Genomic DNA, 16,860 nt, shown 5'->3' on the forward strand with positions numbered 1-16,860 from the left:
GCCAAAAAGAAAACGAGTGTCACACTCACAATTAGAGATCACATAACAAATCATTTTAGAGTCAAACTACAAATTGACCATCTAAAATGACATAACACGAGGTGCACATAACTCACCTCAACAAACATCTCTAATATCACAAGAACAAGGCCATATAAATGATACATTAAATAACAACCAGTGATTGATAAATATAAATGTCATAAAAAGGCAATAGGTGATTTTATAAAGAGGGTCGATTTGAAAAAATCAAATCAAAGGTCCAATATAATCAATCACAACAATATGCTTTATAACAACGATTATGCATAAACACGAATTATGCTTTATCATGATCAATTCTTCAAAGAAGTTATTTATACCAAAAAGGTTTATTATACAACAAATACAACATGAAATATTAAGCAACATCATGTGCAAGAACTGATTTGAAATAATTCAAGAGTCAAATCAAACCTTAACTACTCATGTAAAAGTATCTTCAATAAGATACCAAGAACAATATTACAATATTCTTGGAAACAAATGTGAGCACACATGCACAAAAAGAACACTTGTGCACAAAGAGCACAATACAAACTCGCAAATGCGAACCCAAAAGTCATAAGTTTCACTAACAGAGCTTGGGCTATAATCCCACAAGCTTTAACCATGATAGATATAAAGTGCAATTATATGCACACCAAATGATAATAGATGCAATTTTTATGTAATATAAGATGTTGAATGACAATATAACAAATTTAGTTTAATATGGGCATTCTTTAACAGATGCGGTAAAATTTGGAAAAACTCATGCAGAAAAATTCACAAAAAGAACAAGTTTGTAAAACTTGCAATATTAGTAGAAAATAAAAAACTAAAGGACCAAGCTTGTATAAAGAATTGGACTTCTACAATTAGACCTTCAAATGCGCACAACGAAACTTCCCAAAAGAATAATCCTTTTAAGACCGAAACTTTGAAGGATTTTCACAAGAACAAACACTCTTCTTATAAGAACTGTGAAAGTCTCACACATAGTATTCACCAATAAGAACCACACAACACTCAAAAATGAGTATGTAAAGCAAAGAAGAAAAAAAACTTAACTCCAAATGGAAGAAAGCCATACTTCAAGAGTTACTAGATGTATTCATACATCACTACATGAGGAATCTTTAATTACAAAAAAATGCACTAAGACACATGATTTGAAATCATTTTTGAGATTCTTAAAAAATATCACTACATGAGAAATCTCTAATAAACATCACTACTCATAATATATGATAGCAAGTGTGTAGAAAAGAATGTGAATTATCACAAGCTTTTATATGTTAAAGAATTTCAATCTCAACTCAACTTTTCTTTAAAAAACTTTCCACACATATATAATTCATGCTTTTAAGCAAACATGCAAGAGATAACTTCAAAGTATCGAAGTTATTTGATAAAAATTTAAATTCAAGGAGTAAAAAATGTTCATCAATACAAAGCTTTTAAATCATATGTAGGATTTGAAAAACAACAATAAGATCACAAAGACTCCTAAAACCATACACACGAGTTCAAGATTGACATCAACTTATGCTTGAAAGATAAGCACGATTAACGACCTTATTAAAGGAAGTTTTAAGCAATGACAAACAAGTTCACCGATTTAACTAATTATCTTTTAAGAGACTTTAAAAATGTGATATACACAAAAGCAAAGGCTCAATGAAGAACCGAATAACACAAGTACTAAAAAACAAAAAACACATACATATAGATTATTAAGGAAGTAGATATTTCTTTATAATGCATGATACTAAACGAAAAAGAATACATACCAAATAACTTTAAGAAAGAAAAGAGAGAACAAGAAAACTTCACCATTTTTCTTAATATTTCTTGAATAACATGCTTTCTGATGCACCAAAGAGCAACTCGGTCACAACCTTGCTCTGATACCATGTTAGAAAGTATGCAGAAATGAATTACAAGAATGCATAATGCATTCATAAGGTCCAACATTGGACAAACACAACCCCATAATGGGGAATAACACAATGGTCCACTAAGGGACACCACAAGAAGCCTACGAAGAAGCATAAGTTACATAAACTTTATTGAATGAGCGCCTAAAAGGCCATACCTTACATGGGGGAATACCCCTCTATTTATACACAAAAGAGTGAGAGAAAGAGTGAGAAAAGAGTGAGAGAGAGAGAACATTGGGAGGCCCAAAAGGGGACTCGTTGGGCCCCCAACGTTCACATTTGTGACCGTTGGGGGTCCAACGACTCCTTTGGTTGGGACCCCCAATGCAATGCATTAAATGCATTTTACAATAAATGAAAAATAAAAAGGAAAAAGAAAATGTAAAATAAAATACATGTAAAAGATGTAAAAAGACTAAAATGCCCCTAATGGGCAAAATTACAAAAATACCCTTTATCGGGTATGATGAGATAAATACATATATATGTATATATGATTACATATATTTTAACAAAGATTGTATCAACATTGAAGATCTTGAAGTACTGCAAGCAAGGCGGTCTCCTTAGAGGAAGAAGCATGATATTCTTTTTCACGTATATTGTCTCTATCCTTCGCTTTCTTTGGTGACATCATGGAATCCAAAATCGACCTATCCTTCAAGCTCAATGGAAAGAACTACATGATGTTGACATCGACAATGGAGAACAACCTCAAAGGTAAGAAACTTTGGGGTTATGTTATGGGTTCTATTTCAGAACCCCAATTGGAGCTCACCAAGATGGAATGAGGTCATGAGAAAGCTTTTAAGGGAGATGCTCGCCTCAAAGCCATTGAAGAACACCAAAAGAAAGTTGAAGATTGAGAAAGCAACCATGTCAAAATCCTTGCTTGGTTCATGAACAATGTCGAACTCAAGGTATGTGCTAATATAGCTAAATTTCACCGAGCCAATGAGGCTTGGTTCTCTATGAAAGGTATGTATACTCAAAAAGACCTTGCAAGAGCATACTTCTTGCAAGAAAAAATTAGAACCACCAAACAAGGTGATTCAAGTATACAAGATTACTATAGTGCTTTAAATCCACTATGGGATGAGTTGGCTCTTTTAGAGCCAAAATGGGTAGCTATGGAGGATATTGAACTAAGACAAAAACAAATGGAATAAGATCGATTGTTCCAATTTTTGTTTGGGTTACGTTCCGAATTTGAGCAAGTGAGGTCATCACTCCTCCATAGATCTACTTTTCCACCAATAGAAGACCCCATTGCCGAAAATCACACAAGAACATTGATGAAGTGCTTGTCGTATCCAAACCCGACAATAATGTGAAAACCTATAAACCACCCCATTTTGGAAAACATGAAAACAATAGTAGAAAAAGAAAGATGATTATATGTCATCATTGCTATGAGCCCGATCACATTAAACCCGCTTGCCTAAAGCTAAATGGAACATTCAAGCTTAAGGTGGCATCCCTTGAGGAATCCTCTATCACCAAAGAAGATGAGGACAAGAGTGGAAACCACATCGGGTGCGCCCAAAGCTAAAGAAACACTTGGATAAATATCTATGGCTCTACAACAAATTCTCAAAGCCACTTCCTCCACATCGGGTGCGGCCATTGCGTCTACATCATCACCCGGTACATATTCTTGGATTTTAGACTCCAGAGCATCATTTCATATGACGCCACATGAAAATGCATTGACCGATGTATACACCAATTAAAAAAGCTCATGTATTTCTATGGCCGATGGAACTTTTTTAAAAATCACAAGTATTAGAACACTTAATTCTAAAAATTCTCAAAACCTTTTTGTTCCAAAAGTAAGAGTTGTTCCAAAGTTAAATTTGAACATTTTTTCGGTTTTCCAAATTGCCAACCATGGATGTGAAATATCTTTCTCATCTAATGGTTGCTTTGTACAGGATCTCCAGTCCGGGAAGCAGATTGGGCAAGGCCATAGGAATGAGGACCTGTATTATATGGATCATCTAAACCTTCCTACAAACTCTTTTTGTACTTATGTCCAAGATAAAAGCATGAAAACTTGGCATAAAAGACTTGGACATCCAAGTTATTCAAAATTTGTATTTGTTTTTATTTGAAAACAAATTTTGTAAAGAAAAGAACATTAATTGCAAAGATTGCATTTTTGGAAAAATGAAGTCTATTCCATTTCCAACTAGAACATTTCTTTCCACAAGACCTTTTGAATTGGTGCACTCGGATGTTTGGAGCCCATCTCCGGTCATGTCTAAAGGTGGTTACTCATACTATATCACTTTTATTGATGACTTTACTCGTTATGTTTGGATTTATTTCCTCAATCATAAATCGAAAGTATTTTTCTTTTTTAAAGACTTTCACATGAAAATTCAAAATCAATTTCAAAGTAATATATCCATTCTTAGATCCAATTCCGATGGAGAATACTTGTCTAATGAATTTTAAAATTATTTAAAACAAAATAAAATTTGTCATCAAAGATCATGCCCTAGAACTCCACAACAAAATGGACTAACGGAAAGAAAACATAGACATATTATAGAAACCGCTAGAACATTGCTATTTCTAAAAATATTTCAAAAAAAATTTATGCCGAAGCTGTCTTAACTTCAACATACTTAATCAATCGAATGCCTTCTTCTAAATTAAAGAATGTTTCTCCTTATGAAAGACTTTTTAAATTTCCCCCGACTTCAATCGCCTTCGCATCTTTGTTTGTAAATGCTTTGTTCTTTTACATAAGAGAGAGAAGTTGTTTCCAAAGGCAATTGAATGTGTTTTTGTAGGTTATGGGAAAAATAAAAAAGGCTATAGGTGTTTTGATTTCAAGAATAACAAACTATATGTTTCAAAAGACGTGACTTTTTTTGGAAGATGAAAATGGATTTGAAAAGCTAGATAAACCAAATGAAATTGATTATATGTTCTTACTGTTAGAAAGTGAGTTGGAATACATTGGGTTCAATAATGAACCCATACTTATGCACGTGAAGTGCAAATATACCCATTAAAGGGAAACAACACAAGCACATAATGTGCTAACCCATAAAACCCATAAAAAGGGAAAAATATGACATAAAGTTATAAGTTGCATATCATTGAAGAAACAATGGACAAGGGGTAAAAACCCCATTACAATGGAGCATAAGCTCCCTCAAGGATGAAGAAATACAAAGGGGAGAGCCCCTATTTATAACAACAAAAAGGAGCCTTGGAGGGGCTCCACTCATAGACATTGGAGCCCCTCCAACGGTCACAAATGTGACCGTTGGAAGGGGCCCAACGTCTATTTGAGTGGGCCCCCCAAAAATATGATTCATTTGAAAAACACAAGTCATGAATGAAATTTTGCAAATTTCAACAATAGTTCATCCATTACAAACAACTACCTCATTAGTCCTCCAAGACCCATAAATCAAGTGTATAAGCTACTAGATCAAGAATATAAAGCCATTAAAGGCCAAAGACACACACAAAGGTGTGTAAAAGAACCTCTTGTCTACATATAATAATACTTGAAATAAGTGCATCTACGACAAAAACAAGAGAATACATGCCAACATGGACTAAAAAGTATCTCTTGTCTACGTAAAAAATACACTTAAAACCAAGTATGTTCAGCTACTAGAACAAGAGTAATAAGCCAACCATGGGCTAAAACACAATGCATATCTTGTCTACATAAGATGGCACTTGAAATGAGTGAAATAAGCTAACCATGGGCATACATCTAAGCGACTAGAACAAGAACACAAACGCCAACATAGGCTAAAAATCACACACCATGGTGTGAATCAACGTGCCTTGTCTACATATAAAAACACTCAAGTCAAATGTGTTCAGCTACTAGACCAAGAGAGCAAAAAGCCAACAAAGGGCTAAAAACACACGAAGGTGTAATAAAATTCTTGTCTACATATGATGACACTTAGATAATGGGCATAAAAGGAAAAGACTTTTGAGGCAATAAACTTGTAATGAAAATAAACTTCAAATGAAACAATATTTCCTTTTAAAAAAGAATACTCATAATAACATTTTGGAATAAATGTAAGTAAAACGTATCTTCAACAAGATACTACAACCGATAAAATAATATTCTTTAGAACAAATGTGTGAACATACACACCAAGAACACTTGTGAAAAACCACAAGAACACATGTGCACAACGAGCACAACATACAGAATCACAAATGTGCAAATGCACTCATAAGATTCATAAACAAATAAAAGGTTGGGCTATAATCCCAAAACATCTTGATTTTAAATGTACCTTAAAACATTTAAGGTTTCAAATACTATATGTTCATCACATTTACATAGAAGCATCCATAATATCAATGGCACAAGAGAAAAAATGAGTGACACACTCATAATTAGAGATCAAATAACAAATCATTTTAGAGTCCCAAGGTGCCCATAACTCACCTCAACAACCATCTATAATATGGAAGGTGGACAATCTAAAAATGATACAATACGAGGTGCCCATAACTCACCTCGACAAACATCTCTAATATAACAATACTAAGGCCAAATAAATGATGCATTAAATAACATGTGATGGACAAACATAAATGCCACAAAAGGGCAATAAACACATAAGGAATCATTTTCCAAACAAAAGTTTTTACAAAGAGGACCAATTAACAAATTGAATCAAAGGTCCAATATAATTCATCAAAACAATTTTGCATAAACACGAATTATGCTTAATCTTCAAAAGAAGTCTTGTACACCAAAAAAGGCTTACTATGCAACATAACATGAAATATTAAGCAACATCATGTGTATGAACCGATTTGGAACAAACAAGCCTTCACTATGAAAGACATAGGGTGCAATTAAACGGTGAAGTTGGTGAAGTTCAAAAAATAACAAACATAGGCCAATATAGGCATTCATAAAGATGGTGAAGTTCGAAAAACTTATGAAATCTACTATTGCAACTTAAAAATGATAAACAATCATGAAATCTTCATAAAAGAGTATATACTCACATGAAGATTATAAGGACCGAAAGGCTCCTTAAGGAGAGTTTGAACAAAAAACATATACAACTCCCAAAGAAGGAGAAAACTCCATTAAAGTGGAAGAAATCCCAACAAAATAGATTCATTAATAAAACCTTATGATAAATAAGATTGTACTATGGCTTAAATAAGAAGTAAACATTTATTGAGGAAAAATTTAACACTCTTAAGTTTTATAAAAAAACATGACTTAATAGATTATTACCTACTCCTAATGAAATAAGTACACAATAAACATTAGTGAAGACCATAACTTTTGTAATGAAATATGCGGAAAAGCAAAAGAGTGCATTAAGCACTTACAACATTCACTAATGAACAAACAAAAGGGCAAACACCAAAACCCACAAGAGACAATCACAACATAAAAAATATAAATGTCTCTTATTGAAAAGAGAGAGAACTCTCTAAATGTTGAAAACATCCTTAAGAGTGTAAAGATGGAAAGAAAATCACCATATTCCATAAGGACCATTTTAAAACTTAATTCAACCGGTATTATATAAAAAAAAACTTTCTTAATTAAATGTTGCTCATATAAAACGGACACATAATATAGAATTTTTCATATATGCCAAATATTTTTCAAAAAACTACATTTCACAAGCATTTTAATCTTAACATACCTTTCTTTAAAGACTAAACATTCATATAAAGGTATTTCCAACGGTCATAAATTTTTATTGACCCATTAAAGCAAGTTTTGAGCAATCATATATCTAATTTTTCGCCAAACAAGTTATCATTTAAAGTTTTTCAAAGAAAAACATACGAAAATGATTCAATGGAGTAGCAAGTAACTCAAAAAAAAACATAATGACAAAAAGCACACATAAAGAAAAGAACATATTACATTCTTCATACAATACTCAAAGAAATAGAATGCATACCGAATAACTATAAGAAAGACAATAGAGAGAAACGAATACTTCACCATTTTTCTTTAACAAATTCTTGAATACCACGCTTCCCGATGCACCAAAGAGCAACTCGATCTCAACCTTGCTCTGATACCATGTTAGAAAGTGAGTTGGAATACATTGGGTTCAATAATGAACCCATACTTATGCACGTGAAGTGCAAATATACCCATTAAAGGGAAACAACACAAGCACATAATGTGCTAACCCATAAAAAGGGAAAAATATGACATAAAGTCATAAGTTGCATATCATTGAAGAAACAATGGACAAGGGGTAAAAACCCCATTACAATGGAGCATAAGCTCCCTCAAGGATGAAGAAATACAAAGGGGAGAGCCCCTATTTATAACAACAAAAAGGAGCCTTGGAGGGGCTCCACTCATAGACGTTGGAGCCCCTCCAACGGTCACAAATGTGACTGTTGGAAGGGGCCCAACATCTATTTGAGTGGGCCTCCAAGGTACCTTTTGGTACTTGAGAAAAAAGAAATAAAAATAAAAGAAAAAGAAAAATAAAATAAATTACAATCACATTCATAAAGTGAATGTGCGTAAAACAGAGGAAAAGACTAAAATACCCCTACGGCTAAACAAAAGGAAAATATATATTTTATATATATAAATAGGAGGATACATATACATATATACCATATATGTATATGTATCATCTTTTATATATATATAAAATATATCTAATTACAACAATTGATGGGTACATTTTAACACTTACATGATCTTATGGATGATATATGTGATGATTCTATGAATCATCTTGAAAGTATAGATGATACTTATGAAGTATCCAATATTGAGATATCATCACATAATGATGATACTAATAATGAAAATATTCATGTTTATACTCGAAGAGAACAAGAACGGCACTATTAGTGCCTTGGAGAAATTTTCTCAACTTACCGAATCTTTGGAAGAAACCCCCGTTAGGCGATCTTCTAGAGAATCCATTTCACCCAATAGGTTTGTGTCATATGAGTCTCTTGCGCCAAATTATCAGGCATGCCTACTAGCCTTACACTTATATTATGAACCCACTCATTATAATCAAGCCAAAACTCTACCCCACTGGATTGAAGCAATGAAGGTAGAATTAGATGCTCTAAAAAAGGTTAATACTTGAGAAATAGTCAAGCTTCCTCTACATAAAAAACCTATTAGATGTCATTGGGTCTTTAAGGTTAAAACCAAAAGCGATGGATCCTTAGAAAGATGTAAATCCAGATTAGTAGCTAAGGGATATTCACAAGAATATGGAATTGACTACGAGGAAACATTTGCTCCTGTAGCTAGAATGACAAGTGTTAGAACCTTAATAGTTGTCGCATCAATAAAAAATGACCAATATATCAACTTGATGTGAAAAATGCATTCTTAAATGGAAATCTAAATGAAGAAGTATACATGGACCCACCACCCGGAGTTAATATTGGACAAGGTCAAACCCTTAAACTTTTAAAAGCCTTATATGGTCTTAAACAAGCTCTCAAGGCTTGGTATGATCGTTTTAGAGATATCATGATTAAATTAGGATTTCGTTCATGTTATACTGACACTGCTTTGTTTGTCAAAAATGCAGGTGATAGTATTATTATCTTATTACTTTATGTTGATGACATGATTATCATAGAAAATGATAAAATTATTATTATTAATGTTAAAAATATGTTAATAGATTGCTTTAACATGTCTGATTTAGGTTTCCTTAGATATTTTCTCAGCATTGAAGTTGCATATTCTCCCCGATGATATATACTGTCACAGATGAAGCTTGCTGCAAATATATGTAATAAATATGGAATTTCAGATGATAAAAAGGTGGAGACTCCATAAGTAATTAACGCAAAATTAAGGTTAGAGGATGGGGTTCTTCTAGAAGATCTTACACTCTACAGACAACTCATTAGATCTCTTACATATCTGACTATCACCAGATCGGACATCGCTCATGTTGTTCAATCTGCTAGCCAATTTCAGCATGCTCCTACAACTGTGCACATGAGTGCCGTGCTCCGGGTCGTTCGATACATCAAAAACACCATAACTAAAGGGCTATTTCTATCCTCATCTTCTTCTTTGAATTTACTTGCTTATACTGATGCAGATTGGGGAGGTAACCTTAATGATAGAATTTGAACTACCGACTTCTGTGTTTTTCTAAGAGATTCCTTAATTGCTTGGAGATGCAAGAAGCAATAAAAAGTCTCGATATCCTCTACTGAAGCTGAATATCGGGCTATGACAACTACCACAATGAAACTTGTTTGGCTTCAAAGTCTTCTCAAAGATATGGGAGTTAATATTATAGAGGCTTCAAAGCTATGTTGTGACAACAAAAGTGCCATTTACATTGTCAGTAATCATACCTTCTATGAGCGCACCAAACATATAGAGATGGACTGCCACTATGTTCGTGATTAGTACATACGAGGAACAATTACTACGCCATATGTCACATCAAAGTATCAGTTAGCGGATTTTTTTACTAAAGCCCTTCCTGCTCCCCGCTTCACGTTTCTACTTGGCAAACTTTTGATCATCTCCCCGTAAAGTTTGAGGGGGGGGGGTGTTAAATATATATATATAAATATATATATATATATATATATATATATATATATATATAATACCCGATAGAGGTATTATTGTCTTTTCACATAGTTGTTTTAGCAAACAACTAATTTTTTTTCTTTTTCAATTTTCTTTTATTTTTTATTTTTATTTTCTTGTCTCAAAATCCAACCCAAAAGGAGCCCCACATAGAGTCATTGGGGCCCCCAACAATCACATTTGTGATCGTTGGGGGCTCCCAACGACTCTGGGAGCCCCCTTTGGCTCTCCTTTTGAGACCCCTTTGGGGGTGTGTAAATAGGGGTGAACCCCTTTGTATTATTCATTCTTGAGAGCTCTCTCTCTTTCAATAAAGAGTCTTTATTTTAGTTTGTGCCTTTCTCAAGGCTTGTTTATGTTGTTCCATAGTGGACTTGATTATTATCTCTCTTGTGTATTAGGTCATTGTGAATGCTTTTTAGCATTATTTATCTTTCCGCATACTTCATTACATATGCTTCTCGACAACTGAACGTGCATGAGAAGAATTACCCAATGCACAACTTGGAGTTGGCAGCTGTTGTCTTTGCACTGAAGATTTGACGCCACTATCTGAACCTATTAGTGTGCATTGGAAATATATAATGTGCCTCAGATCTATGGGATATCTTTTCGCAATATTTTAAAATCATTTTTTCATTAAAAAAAATTTTGCATTTTTTGAGGGTCAGTTTGGGGTCGTTATAGAGTCAGCCTAATGCCTTAGATAAATATTCTGACCTTGGGACACAAGAATCTGATAATCTTAGGAGATCCATTAGGGAATTTAGAACCTCGGATAATTTTGTAGCCTATGATTCTTTTTTTAAGTGATTCCCCATTATCAATCTTCATTTTGACATTTACAAATTCAGGAGTGCCAACCTTTTTATCATCTGAAATATCTGACCTAGCAACAATATTTAAAGCAAATTTAGATTGAATTAGTAAATAACCTCTAGAGGAATAAGCAACTTGTATACCAAGAAAATACTTTAAAAACCCTAAATCAGTTATTTCAAAATGTGTTTTGAGAAGTTTTTTAATGTTTTCAACTCTGTTTGTCACCTCCTATGATGATCATATCGTCTACATAAAGAAGAAAAAGAAGAATACCTACAACACAAATCTTAACAAACAAGGTTGTGTCAGTTAAACAAGATTAAAATCCAACATCAAGTATAACTTGACTAAACCTGTCATACCAAGCCTTTGAAGCTTGTTTAAGGTCATACAAAACCTTATTTAAACGAAGAACTTTTCCTTTAAGAATAACTATATCAGGCGGTGCCTCCATATAGACTTCTTCAACCAATTTACCATTAAGAAGCACATTTTTAACATCCATTTGGTATATAGGCCATTTCTTCAGAGAGGCAAGGGCTACTACAGTTGTAACTGTAGTCATCCTAGCAACAGGTACAAAGGTTTCCTCACATTCTATTCCATACTCTTGGGAGTGTCCCTTGGCAATTAATCTAGCTTTGTACCTTTCAAGGGTTCCATCACTTTTGATTTTTATCTTATAGACCCATAGATAACCTATGGGTTTCTTTCTTAAGGGAATATCTTGGATAGTCCAAGTATTCGCCTTTTCTAATACATCTAATTCTACCCTCATGGCTTCTACTCATTCAAAATATTTTTTTGCTTCAACATGCAACCTAAGTTTGATACTTAGGTGAAAAGGACTTATAGGACATAAATTTCCCAAAGGGTTTTGATACTCTCGATGACCTTCTAATTTGTGTTTCTACATGATTTTTGTTAGTATATTTTTGAAGGGCACATGGATGTTCAGGACTACTAGGCCTGAAATATTGAATACAATTATGATTTTGAAACTGTTCTTCACTTATCTCATTGTCATGGGATTCTTCTTCACTTATTATATCATTTTTTATATTCTGGTCTTCGTCAAGATCAGCATCACAATCACCAATCTTTGGAATTAGATCAAATAGAAAAGAATACTCAGTTATGTCCTTAGGATTTTAAAATGCAAAACAAAATCCTTTCCTAAGAAAGACACATTTCTTGAAACATATAATTTCTTATTTTTAAAATCAGCGCATCTATAGCCTTTGTGGTTATTTGCATATCTCAAAAAAGTACAAAGAATAGCACTAGAAGAAAGTTTATCATTTTTATCAGTGAATACAAAACATTTACATCCAAAAACTCTAAGTCTAGAATAATGAGTAAGTTTAAAAAGTTTTTCAACTGGTGATATATTTTTTAAGATAATAGATGGCATTTTGTTAATAAGATAAATTGTGATTCAAGTGGCTTTGGCCCAAAATTCTTTAGGTACTTGATTTGAGATAAATAATATTCTCGTGGTTTCTATGATATGCCTATGTTTTCTTTCGGCCAAGCCATTTTGTTATGGAGTGTAGGGACAAGATTTTTGATGTGTAATACCATTTGATTTTAGATAATCTTTTGATAAAAATTCTCCCCATGAATCAGTGCCAAAGATATAAATATCCTTTTAAATTTTATTTCTGACCAATTTGTGAAATATTTAAAAGTATAATAAAACTTCATATTTATGTTTGAGAAAATAAATCCACGTATGTCTAGTAAAATCATCAACAAAGATTACATAATATGCAAACCCACCCTTAGATACAATAGGTGTTAGGCCCCAAACATCCGAATGCAGTAACTCAAGCGGTCGTGTAGAGACAAAAGTTCTTTCTAAGAAAGACAATCTTTTTATCTTGCCATGAATACAATCTTCACATATAAAATTTTCAAAATTACAAAAAAAAATCATATTTGTAAAGTGTTGGATTTTGGATACATTAGGATGGCCAAGTCTTTTATGCCATAAATCCAAATCCAATTTCTGAACATTATAACAAAAGGTATTTCCAAAAAATCCACGTAGTATAAACCTCCTCCCTATGGCCTGGAGCAAGTTTGTCTCGTTAAACAGGATTATGTGCTAGATCTCATTCATGGATCATTCTCATTAAATATGGGGGGTCATGCATGTGATTTTTCACATGCAAACCATATCCATCACATATAAGTGCATGCAGTTGACACAACTTTTGCAATTACACCTTGAATTAAGCATGGCACACTCAAGTCAAACATGTAGAAACTTCATGCTTAGCACGTATAAGACTACTACTATTAACATAAGTCTAATGCAAATAACAAAACTAGAAATCAGGTTACATAACTGAGCATCTTCGTTTTATGTTTGCACATGCACTTGGAACATACTTGAAATAACACATGGCGTAAGTATGTCATGACAGGTCAAAGCATACGAGGACTTCCATTCATTACCATGCATAAGGGTTTTAAACAACCACACTTAGAGAAATTTGGAAACTTTGTTTCCAGATTTCCATAATCATGAGCATCACCGTAAGATCAAGTATTCAAGTTGGCCCTTATACATGAACGAAGCATACAACCATTTATGAAAATATGAATATTTAGTTACACATGTAACTTCAACATTCAGGTCAAGAGAGGTTGCACTTTCAACCCTCTAAACACAGCATATACATTTTTTTTTCTTAAAAAAAAACAGAATCCTGCCCAGCCGAGTCCACTCGGTTGGGCTGCAAAAAGCCTGGCAGACCGGGCCAGCTATCCTGGTTTAGCTGGGCCAGCTACCTTGACAGAACGTGGCCAGGTCTACCTCACAGGTATGATATATATATATATATATATATATATATATATATATATATATATATATATATATATATATATATATATATATATGCATACTTGAAATCTGTCAAGCATGTTGAAGTTTCACTTTTAGCATGGGATAAAAACCAAAACATATACACTTACCAAAACTGAAATTTTCAAGCATTACTGAGTGTTCCTATATGTATACATGTATAATTATATATATATATATATATATATATAATATTTTTTTTAAAGGGCCTTAACACCCAGTCGACTGGGTCCAGATCAGGCCCAGCCGACCCTGGTCGGCTGTGTTTGGTCTGGTCAGACCGCAGCTGGGCCTGGCAGGAGGGCTGCCAGGCCTATGCCAGTCCAGCCAAAAGGCTGGACTGGGCCTGTCAGGACCCTGCCAGCCCAGCCGAGGCCTGACAGTCCGAGCACCAGCCCGGCCTGGGCCTGCGTAAATGCTGCCAGGGGCCGGCAATCAGCTGTGTCCCACATGGCTGGCTGCCAGCTAGTGCAAAACAGAGAGAGAGAGAGAGAGAGAGAGAGAGAGAGAGAGAGAGAGAGAGAGAGACTGTTTTTTTTAGAAGGGTGCCCAGACCTGTCTGTAGCCCTTACCAAAAAGAGGTTAAATATCTTCTTTTTTTTGTAGCCACCTGCTGCCCGGCCTAGCCCACTCGGCTGGGCCCTGCAACACCAAGTTAGACCTGTCAGAACAAGCCCGGCGATGCTGGGCAAGCTGGTCCGGTCTGGCCATAAAACCCTCAAACCTTCCAAATAACCCTTTTTCTCATTTTTTATCTCTTCAACATGTACAGACCCAGAAACCTGTGTATGCTTTGATTTGCATGGATACTGTCAAGCATGCGTTCATACAAGCTTCAAAACTTATAAACAAGCATGGACATCAGAACACATGTTAAGATTTATTAAATACAATTATCGATACACGAACTTTGATGAAGAATGCATGCATATCAAGATATTTTATCAATATTATCATGCATCTAACAGTCCATAATACGGACCATCCATGGAAATCGATGTTCGCCCAAAAGAAGGTTGTAAATGAACACTTACACCCTAAACAAAAATTCTGATTGACCATGTACAAAAATTTATTCATTTGAAACGATGAAAGAATCGAAACCCCTTCGTGGAAATCGATAATGTCATGATACATGCGCATACAAGCTATTCTTATTATGATATAAATTCTGTTTTTTTCTTACATAAAAGACAACATACACAGATTTTTTTTTTGAAAAGGGTGAATGAAATCGTAAACGAATCCATGAAAGAGGATCCATGAATCCTCTTTCATGAATTATAGAGTAGGCATATGGATCTATTCCTTTTTTCATGGATTTACATCTAAATCATGCATGAAAAACCTATCTACATTCGATTTCCTACTTAATTCAATAGAGGAGACCCGCACCTTTGCAAAAATTGAAAAAGAATAAGAAAATGAAGGTTGGATGGCTGCAGAAGAGGGTTCTTCCTTCTTCTTCTTCCTCCTCTCTCTTTCTTCCTTTTTCTTTCTTTCCCGTTCTCTTTTTTTTTCGTCTTAAATAAAGTGAGAGGGGAATGATGCCCGCCCTTCTCCAGCCTTCTTTAGATGGGCTGGAGAGGGAGAGCTTCCCTGTTGGGCCCTCTCCACTTTCGTTTCTCCAAAATTTTCCAAATTTCAAAATTTGACTTTTTGGTAGTTTTCATTTTTCTTTAGAGCTCTTTCTTAAAAACTTCTCAAGCCTTATTAGGCATGAGTAAGGACTCTTTAAGAAGTCCAAAACCAACCCTAATTAAAAATTTAGAATTAATTAATTAATTAGTATTAAATAATTTATAATTATCTAGAGGTTTCTAAAAATATCCAAATTAACTTAGGAGGCTTCTTATACTTAATTAACCCCAATTTAAAGCTCCTAATTGAATTTAAAGTTAAAAAATTGTTGGGCATGGATTTGGATCTGAATCCAGATCCAAGATCGAAATCCAACTCCAACTACCCAAATAGATTTTTGGACTGGACCAAATCCAGATTAATATGGATCATGGATGGAGTCCAGATCCATATTAATTTGGATCAAATCTATTGGATCCAATCCGATCCAAATCTGGATCCAGTTCAACAAACTGCTCCCTCTTTGGAAAAACACGATTTTTGGACCAACTGGGACTCGAATTCAGGAAAGTAAAATATCGTTGCACTCAGAATTCCGAGACGCATCCAACGACATATCACACGAATATCAAATTCTGAATTCCGCCCGAAAATAACCCGAATTTAAAAATAAAACTTTTTCTCACATTTTAAGTGGCTCGTTTAGACGTAGCTGATGAGACCCGGGCCAAGCCCAGACTCAAAAGCATCGATAAAAAATCGAGGTTCAAATGATTTTTCTACTATACTTACCCAAATTTCTGAAGAATCTGAAAATGGCTAAGTATGAAAATACGTGATATTACAAAAACACCTCCAATGAAGAACACAAACACACGAGCACTCCACCACCAAGAGGGCACAACAATCTCACAAGCACTTGAATAAATTTTGCAAAAGAGACTTTATCTCTTCAAAATCTTGAGTGGCACGCTTCTCAATATACCAAAAATCAGCTTTATCTCCAAGCTCTAATACAATGT

General features: G+C 34.2%; 1 protein-coding gene across 3 annotated transcripts in view; it reads left to right on the forward strand.

The window, feature by feature from the left end:
• LOC149822172 (pleckstrin homology (PH) domain-containing protein) overlaps nt 1–16,860 on the forward strand; it is a 348,671-nt gene that overhangs the window by 198,286 nt on the left and 133,525 nt on the right. The window lies entirely within an intron of this gene.

Source organism: Nuphar pumila, chromosome 11 (genome assembly GCF_984573655.1).
Source record: "Nuphar pumila chromosome 11, dmNupPumi1.hap1.1, whole genome shotgun sequence".
Lineage (NCBI taxonomy): Eukaryota > Viridiplantae > Streptophyta > Magnoliopsida > Nymphaeales > Nymphaeaceae > Nuphar > Nuphar pumila.